Below are 10,622 nucleotides of genomic sequence, written 5' to 3'. Positions count from 1 at the left end.
TATAGAATGATACATGTAATTACTGTCATTTATAGAAAAACCTTTTCAATCTACTGAAGAAAATTAAGTTCGAAAAAAAAATTTATTTTATTTTATTTGATACACGTACTTGTAAACTTACACCCACACGCACGTATCCACGCACACTACCAACCAAATAAATAATTTATATTTTAAAACAAATTTCAATATTAAGAGAATACTTCCTCGATAAACCAGTCTGAAGAGACTTAACTTAGCTACTGAATCATGTTACATCGACGTTTTTTTTTCGAAAAATAATTTAAATATATAAACAAATATACTATACTATGATTGAAAAATATTAATATGAATATTTCATTGATATAATTCATCAAGTCAAGTTAATAATTATATAATAAACTCATTAAAGCACTTTACTTATTATTAAGTTAATTACATATATGAACGTAAATCATATTTTAATTGCTTATACATAATAGACAGCAAATTATTTTAAAATTGATATCAATTAACATTCTTTATTATTTATGCCAAAATATATGTAATAAAATTAAAGCGCCATATTAATATACCTACTCTTATGAAGTATCCGTCACTTGGTGAAAATCGTATGGAAAACTGTTCAGTATTGTTTGAGTTTGTCGTGTTCAAACAGCATTTTAATACTATTTTGAAAACGGAGTATGTTTCAAAGCTCCGGCCTCCGTAGACGAGTATTGTGTATACCGGTTTTCATGGGTACACCAGTCCGATTCCCGCCATATCAGTGTAGAAAAATATCATTAGTTTTCTATGTTGTTTTTGGTATGGTATGGTCTGAGTATTTGTGGTACTGTCGCTACTACTGATTTTCCATAACACAAGTGCTTTAGCTACTCACATTGGGATCAGAGTACTGTATGTGATGTCCAATGTTAAAAAAAATTACATAGACAAGGATTTGTAACTCGATAACGCTCCTACACTTTAATGAAAGACGTATGATTGAGTACACACTGGTTTCCACGCGATCTTACCTACACTGCGCATCGTGAGATGAATTCTAATACAACGTTACACAGAAAACATCCAGTTTTGCTTAAGTTAGAGCCTGGGACCTTAAGATCTGCGTACTAGGCCAATACGCATTATAAGCAATAATATATCGTTTTAAAATCAGCTGCTTGGAAATACAGATTAATAATAATTTAATATTTATTTGGTTTTGAATTTCGAATGTTATATAATATAATATTTCAAATGAATTTGTTCTATAGAGTTATCGGAAATATCAAAATAAAAGGTGTTAAAGAAATCTATGTTTCATATGATATACATATACGTCTATATTTATTCCATTTTCTTTTAATTTTCGCTTATAATTTATCTTGTGTGCGTCTGAAGTCGGACCTCGTAAGAGAATTTAATTGCTCATCGTCTTTTACCCGCATTCGTGTATTGCAAAGGTGTTATCACCAAACCGTCTTCTTCTAGAAGAAAAAGCCTTTGCAAAGAAACATATTTAAAACCTTAGACACAGACACCTTCAAAACTGCGAGTGCGTCGCAAACAAAAGCCAACTCTAGGCCACTATTTGTTAATCTGTTATACACTATTGTTTTATAGTATTTTATATTTTTATAGCTGTCATGACCAATATGATCATAAAGTTGGCTTATCTCGTTCCAGTTTACTTATATTGTGTGTCTAGATACATTAATAATCTAAAACACAAACAATCATACACATTATCTATATTAATATTATAAATGTGAAAGTCTGTCGCTCTTTCGCGACCAAACAGCTGAACCGAATTTGATGAAATTTTGTATGAAGCAAACTTGAACTTCAAGAAAGGACATAAGCTACTAACTGAGGACAACCAAACCCCTAAAATGCGAGTGAAGCCACCGGCGACTACTATTATTCATATATTGAACAACATCTTGTGATAAATGTTATATACTGCATTTTATTACCAAAGCATTATGCAACGACAATCTTTTAAAAACAAGCTTCGAATCTCGCATCGAGATGATGATTGTACAAAATATATTTTTCATATAACAAAGATTTTTATTTGGAATATGTATACAATTTACATTACAATACAATCTACAATTAATTAACATTAATTTACATATTGCTTAAAATGACCTAATCACGTGATCTTAAAAAAAGATATTTGATTTGAACGCACTTAAAATTATACATTTTTCAATCTACAAACTTTGATTTATCATTCAAATAAAAAAAATATTTAAAATCAATACCTAAGCGCACTTCTCATTTTTTTTTTATCAATTATTATTTCACCTGTGTCTTGTCTATTCGCCAGCTATTTATATATAAGATACATATACTTTTACAATATGTTATATCGTCGAAATTTAGTTCCTAAAATTCTTCAATATTTAACAAATGTATGTTGAAATTGTTTTTCAACCGACTTCCAAAAGGAGGAGGTTATCAATTCGTCTGTATTTTTTTTTTTTTTTTATGTTCGTTACCTCATAACTTTTCACTGGGTGGACCGATTTTGATAATTTTTTTTTTGTTTGAAAGGTAGTTCTTCCCGTGGGGTCCCATTTTTTTTTTATTTTTTTCCGATGATGGTATCCATATGAAAACGACATAAGTCTTAAATTTGCATTATGTATATGCGCGACAAATAGGTGAACAACTGAAAATCACGTTAACCAATTTTGATAATTCTTTTTTTATTATAAAATATATACTTCAAGGGTAATTTGGTGAAAGTTTGGTAAGGTTCTGAGCACAGGATCCATGACAAAGTAACGGAACGGAAGGGAACGGAACAATTCTGAGGAGCACGTTAGCGATACTCAGTCGAATCTTTTATTTATAGGTTATTTGGATATTTGAGTCACCTTCCGTAATGTGGTTATGTTTATGTAATTATCATTGTCGAATATTATAATCAACTAGCTACCCACCCCGGCTTCGCACGGGTGCAATACTGATACTAAATATACTACAGAATCTGTTTACTTACGACATCACATCGCAAACTTCTAAAATTATCAGTGTTTCTTTACTATATTGTTCATGTATTATATACACAAATCTTCCCCTTGAATCACACTATCTTTTAAAAAAAACCACATCAAAATCCGTTGCGTAGATTTAAAGATATAGGGACAGAGAAAGCAACTTTGTTTTATACTATGTAGTTAACGATAATATCATGTAGTTATAATTATTGTTATATTTGGAGTCGGTGTCAGCCAATAAACCCTACCTCTATCAAAAAAACAATACGAGAGTACTTTAACACCCTTTTACACAATAATATACTGGATCAATCAAGGGGCTCGTATCGCTTCTTTCTTTTGATGGTTGGGGCAAGGGCACCGTGGCTGACAACGGCTCCAAATATACCAATAATTATAACTACATGATATAATCGTTAATCGACTTTTAAGTAGTCTAATATTTTTCATTTCATTTAACTTAGGAAGACTCAAAAAAATATGTTGAATACGCAATTATTTATATTACTTTTTCGTGCATATTCATTTGTTTTAAAATAGTGTTTTGTTTGAAGTCGGTTTTTCTTTTTGTTAAAATTTTTATTTGTTAATAATATTATAATTCATCATCATTATTATATTCCTCGTGATAGAAAAACATGCTATCATTATGGAGCAGGAACACGAGGAATTACGATTTCATTAGAGCCGAGATGGCCCATTGGTTAGAACGCTTTCATCTTAACCGATGATTGCGGGTACAAATCCAGGTAACCATCACTGAGTTTTTATGTACTTACTTCGTGATTATAATCGAGCTCGAGCTCGGTGGTAAAGTAAAACTTCGCGAGGAAACCTGCATGTGTCTAATTTCAACGAAATTTTGCCACAAGTGAACCTGTATTGGTGCAGTGTGTTAGAATATGGTCTAGCAGAGAGGAATTTGCAGACTATTACTACTCTTGGTATTACCACGAGGAATAGAGAAGCCTAGAGAAATTAAATAACAGGTAGCATTTGAAATCAATTAATTATACCTAATATTAGTTCAATGTCATCTTTTCCAGCATTGTTAGCTACCAATTGTCACTTATTTTGCTTAGCAGCAAAATTATGGAGTAAGTATAGAAAGTAAAATGCACGAAAACTGGTTTGTTTTTCTCAAATTTCCTCTAAACTGCTCTCGAATTTCGTCCGAACGAGACCTTAACAATTTTTTTTTTAATTTTCTCGTCAGAAAATTGTTCATTAATAATATTAATAGGAAACCAAAAAGGTTATATAACATTATGGTTATGAGAATTAATGAGAAAATATCGTGTGAAAATTAATTTTCCTCCATCCATCTTATACCATTATGACTCAATTACCTATTACGGATTTTCCCAAAAAAATCCCGATGTTTCATATTTCATGGAATACGAATCTTAAAAAAAATAGTATTAATATAATATAAAACGCCGAAATTTATAAAAGTTAAACGTAAAAAAGACACGGGCAACTGTGAACCCGTGGGTGTTATTAATTAAATAAATAAATACGCCCTACTTCCTGGTAGGGCGTTGTGCAAGCTCGCCTGGGTAGCTACCACCCACTCATCAGATATTCTACCGCTAAACAACAGTACGTAGTATTGTTGTGTTCCGGTTTGAAGGGTGAGTGAGTGACACTGGCTCAGTGTAACTACAGGTACAAGGGACATAGCATCTTAGGTCCCAAGGTTGGTGGCGCATTGACGATGTAAGGAATAGTTAATATTTCTTACAGCGTCATTGTCTATGGGTGATGGTGACCACTTACCATCAGGTGGCCCATATGATCGTCTGCTAACCTATTCCATAAAAAAATAAAAAAAATAAATAAAAAGAATACAAATCTTTTTATGGGAATTACTGTCTTTTAATAAATGTAATCGACGATAGAAATTTGTGGTCTAGTGATGACTTAATACAAATTTTACACACCTGTCTAAAAACGGATCATCTTAAGGCTAATGTATTTTTGAATTTCCTTATTCACAATAAATAAAAATTTTGTCAAAAAGGAAAGCCCACTTTAAACAAAACACTATTTCAATACAAACTAATATGTACTAAAAATAATTAAAATAATCGCGTATTATATATTGTTCTATTTGTAGTCGATATCAGCCAAGAAAATACTATATCTCTAGCAAAAAATAATAGGAGAATACTTTAAGAAATATGTTACCACCGTCACAGCTTGATTATTAATCTGGTCAATTACGGTTCATAAACTACAAGATACTTACTTACTTACTTGGTGGTAGGGCTTTGAGCAAGCCTGTCTGGGAAGGTACCACCCACTAACCAGTTATTCTACCGCCAAATAACAGTATTCAATATTGTTGCGTTCCGGTTTGAAGGGTGAGTGAGCCAGTGTAACTACAGGCACAAGGGACATATAATCTTAGTTCCCATGGTTGGTGGCATATTGACTATGTAAGGAATAGTTAATATTTCTTACAGTGTCATTGTCTATGGGTGATGGTGACCACTTACCATCAGGTGGCCCATACGCTCGTCCGCCAACCTATACCATAAAAAATACCACACTCAAAAGAGCTGTAAGTGATCTTAGTAAAAAAACTTTGCAAATAGATAATATATGTCGTACATCATATGGTCATCATTTGGAAATGCAGCAACAACGGGCTTGGTGTACAGATATTGTATAATATTATTATTTAAACTGCAACATTTATACTAGAAATACTTGCAAGGTTTGTCGAACGTGCAACGAAAATGAAATGCATATAACATTTCACTTGCGCTGAATTGCTCACGTTCCTTTATATTTGTTTGTGTATATCTTTTGTTTTTTAATATGGTATTATCACTTATAAAATCTTTGTAAATAGTTTTGCTTATATACTGGTAACTTTAACTTAATAAATGAATTAAATAATTTATATGAAATATTGTGTCGGAGATAGAGGAATTCTTGATGATGATGATAGTGACTTATTGAAGGATTTTAATTTTTTTTTGTTAAGTAATATATGAGTAAGAAAATTTGCGGAGCTACACTATCATTTATTGGGTTACACGTAAAGTCGTTTGCATACACACACACACACACACACATTAATGTAAACTTAAATGCCATCAAAATCATAAATGTAAAATGAGAGCCAAGTTCAGTATTACGATAACGGTTGTTGACTTCAACGACAAAAGAAGTAAAATCTAAATGGGTGCCAAGTTCAATTGACCTTCCCGAAATTTATTCATAACTGTATAAAATATCATTTCTTTTTATAACTTAGAATAATATATTGTAGCCTAAGGTCTGGCTTGGCTAGTTCTCATATACGAACTATGTTACAGAATGAATATAAAACAAATTAAGTAAATTTTCTTACTCTTGGCCTCTTTGAAAGTAGCCGCCGTACGAAAATACGTTGGGAAAGCACAGTGATAAAAAATGTATTAAATCCATAATTATATAATGCATGTTTTACGAGTATCATAAAAATATTATTATGTTGATCGAAATTAAATGTTTTTCTTAACGCATTTGATTGTGTTAAATTACTAATCGTTAAGGCATGCATTGGCGATGACGTCACTTCGATCAGATCGAGATAAAGTATTCCATTTCCGTTATTAACATTTCTGACCTTTTTATCTTCCACTAAAACCACATTATCCTAATTTTAAGTCAACCTTAACAACCTACACTAACTGACTGTTTACTATACTACTTGTCGCCTACGGATTCGCCTACGTGTCAGAGTAGTTAAGTTTTAGGCCCTCAAAATTGGCCATCTTTCCTAGGGATTCAAGCATGATCCATTCTAAATTTCATCAAATTCAGTTCAGCCGTTTAGTCGTGAAAGCGAAACAGACAGAGTTACTATCATATTTAGTATAATAATAATGATGTTAAAAATCTACTGGAATATATATACAAAAAAAAATGTGTACTTGGCATTTGGACTTACGAATTTTAAGTTTATTTAAAATTAGTTAGTAGTTGTAGGTACGTCATATAGCAACAGAATAAAGAGAAATATGTATTTACCTCTCCATGTCACGTAGAATAGCGAGTGATCTCTTTAGCTTTATTTTCAAATATTTCATATTTTATCTGCAGCAGTAAGTTACATTTAGTTATGTCCTCTTAAGGAATTTTGTCGCAGTGATTTTTAACAGACAATAGCTGACTGTGATGGAGAAATTATGTTGCCCTAAAAAGTATGTAAACATGATGCATTACTATACTCTTTTTAGTCAATCGATAAAGTACAGTTCCATTGCATCTGCAAGGATTTTAGGTACTCAAAGGAGTTTTGACGCATAGTCAACTTCCTAAATCGATGACCTCCGTGGTCGAGTAGTGTGTACACCGGTTTTCATGGGTACGGTACTCCGCACTCGGGAGTGCGATTCCCAGCTGAATCGACGTAGAAAAAGTTCTTTAGTTTTCTGGGTGTTTGTGGTACCGTCGTTTCTTCTGATTTTCCATAACACAAGTGCTTTAGCTACTTACATTGGAATCGGAGTAATGTTTATGATGTTGTCCAATATTTATTTATTATTACTAAGATTGCTGGTACAGAGATATCTTGACAAAATAAGTACAGATTTTTTTTTCAATAAATCTTGTGAACGTAGCCTTACAATTTTGACGGATCGGCTATTCGCTTCATCGGGTAAATGTCCTCAATCCTAACTATATCACCGTGACTAAAGTGTAAGAATAATCGAAAAAGTTTGATTAAATTGGATTGGGATTAATAAAGTTATATACATTTATTGATAGCTTTTTTTCATGAAGTAAGGTAGACTGGTAGAACGGAACAGTGAGAAATATAACTATTTCCTCACATTTTTCGAGCGCTACCAACATTGAGAACTGTGATCTTATCCCTTTTAATCTGTAGGTTGGTTTGGTTGGTTAATTTGGTGAATGGGCTTTGTATAAGCCCGTCTGGTTGGCCCAGCTTGGTCTCCAATGTTGGCAACGCATTGGTAATAAACTCAATATATTATCTTACAGAAATAATTTCTACGACCAGTGATGACTCCTTACGATCTTTCGCGGTCTAACTGCTGGACCAAATTTAATCAAATTCGGTCTACGCTTTGACCATATGTACTTTTTATGCCGAATACTTAACAACCAACTCCAAACGAACCCGCAGGTTACTTATATTGTAAAGGAAGAATCTTAGGCTATTTTTTCTGACGCTATTTAAATGCGAATAATAAATAAAATAAATTAACATAACCGTTTTAGTAGGCGATAAGAAATGTACAAGACTATTTCGAAGGGTTAACAAGATGTTGTACAAAATATTCCTTAGATATTAATCTAGTTAATCAAACAATGCGAGCACATGATTACATTTAATCATGGCGGATGCGATATCGATGGCGCTTATATTTGTCATATAAACTCTGCTGAGGTATTTGTGAATCACTGATAAATAATAAAGAAACGTTAAATATGTATCATACCCTAACGATTATTTAGTAGAATAAGAGGCGAGAGAATAACTGCCGGAGTAAAACTTCCTTTTAATTTTGAAGAGGATTTGAGCTCACTCCACCTTCTTTCTAAGCGATTTTTTTTGTTAATTTAAACAACACCCACAAGGTCACAGATTTTTTTAGTTTTAGTTAAATAGGTTATAATTTTTCTTATTTTCTAAACATCGGCAGATCTTCGCTGGATCTCGTTGTCCTTTTCGAAGGACTTGTTACGTATATTATATATATGTTCTGTACTCTAATTATTAGTATTTTCTCCTATGCGATTTGTTATAGTTGTAAGGAAAAGTACAGAAAAAGCCTGTAAACTTACCACTGCTAGGATAAGGCCTTCTCTTCCATTAAGGAGAGGGTTTGGAACATATTCCACCACGCTGTTCCAAAGCGGGTTGGTGGAATGCACATGTGGCAGAATTTCGATGAAATTAGACACATGTCGGTTTCCTATCGATATTTTCCTTGACCGCCGAGCACAAGATGAATTATAAACACAAATAAACACATACATACATATCCACTATATGTTTTGCCTGGGATTGAACGCACTCATCGGTTAAGATGCAAGCGTTCTAACTACTGGGCCGTCTCAGATTTGTTATACACATAGCAGATTATTAATCACCATGTATAAGTTTGTTCATATTGATTACATATAAAATTGAAATACACTACATACAAATATCTATCGATGAAGATTATACAGTCAATGACAGTACTAAATAAGATGATTAAAATATAATCTTTTAAGAAAATGATTTTCCAGGTAATCATAGGTGATTCAATCGTCGCGTGCCAATGAATGGTATTTCTTATCACGACGGATGTGGTATCAATGACGATTACGATATTGATTTTGTAACCGTCGATGAGTCACTGATAACATCGTCTTCGGAGACTGAAAAATCTATAAAAATAACTATTGAGTCAGATTCAATAAAGTCTGTTGATACTAAGTTAATTTAATCCAATATTTACCGAACTGGAAAAAAATACGTTGAACTAGCCATAAGTATAATTGTTACAAAATGTCCTTAAGCTATTGATATGACACAGTTGTAAATTTAAATATAAAAGTATATACAAAACAAATTATAATTCCTTTTATAAAATCTTGACCGTATGAAATAGTGGCTAGAATGCCAGGATTTTCTCATATTAATGAAACACAATTATGATTCTGGATAAAAAAATAACTAATGGAGTTGGTAAGTTGATGTAGTATGTTTTATAAAGGTCTTTGGACTCTTACTTCGAGTCAAAAGAAAGAAAGAGAAGTCAGTAAATGTTTTTCTGCTGATTCAATCCGACAGGAAGATCAGGGAGGTGGAAACAAAGCTATGCGAATCTATCTTCATCAAGGCGTCACGGTAACATGCGAAAGCTATCACGTGGCGCTCGCTGAAAAGAGAATACAGCTGATTATTTAGAGAGTGTTCCGGTATATTAGGGAACACTAGATCGTCCAGGGCATCGGCGAAACCCACATTCCCGCACTTATCGAAAACCGTGGGAGAAACCCATAATGCGTTTTTCCTGCGAGAAAAAAAAGGTCAGTAAAGCTTATACCAGAGAATAGCGCGGGGAATAAAATACCATACGTAAATATCAACGATTGTTCGGAATTTAAATCAAAATTAGCATTACTAATATTCATGTGTTTGTATTTATAATTCATTTCGTGTTTGGAGGTGAAGGAAAACGTAATGACGTCGAGCTGCATTCGAGCAGCAAGTGGGAATAAATTCAAAACCTACTCATACAGGAGAGGAGAACTTATTCCAATACTTATAATCTGCTACTATAATAAATAATATATATACATATTTAAATAGACCTTTTTGTTTGATTGTTCTACAGTACTTGTGCTCTTTCGCATGATACAGCGTAGTATTCACTGAAAGCTCTTTAAAGAGCTTATTCACCAAAAGCATTCGCGTGTTATATAACAAATAGGAGTTCGATTGGATAGGTATTCGTGCTATAGAATATATTGGCGTTGTATCGCAATGTACGTAAATATACAAAATATATTGGGACACTTAAATTGATATTTGAATTCGTTGAAAGTATTCACGAACAAAGAAAGTAATAAGCCTCCAAGTGAGCTGTGAATACAATTAAAATATATTTTTGTACATATATATGT

Source organism: Vanessa cardui, chromosome 12 (assembly GCF_905220365.1).
Source record: "Vanessa cardui chromosome 12, ilVanCard2.1, whole genome shotgun sequence".
In the NCBI taxonomy this organism is placed as follows: Eukaryota; Metazoa; Arthropoda; class Insecta; order Lepidoptera; family Nymphalidae; genus Vanessa; species Vanessa cardui.
This window is presented reverse-complemented; position numbering follows the sequence as displayed.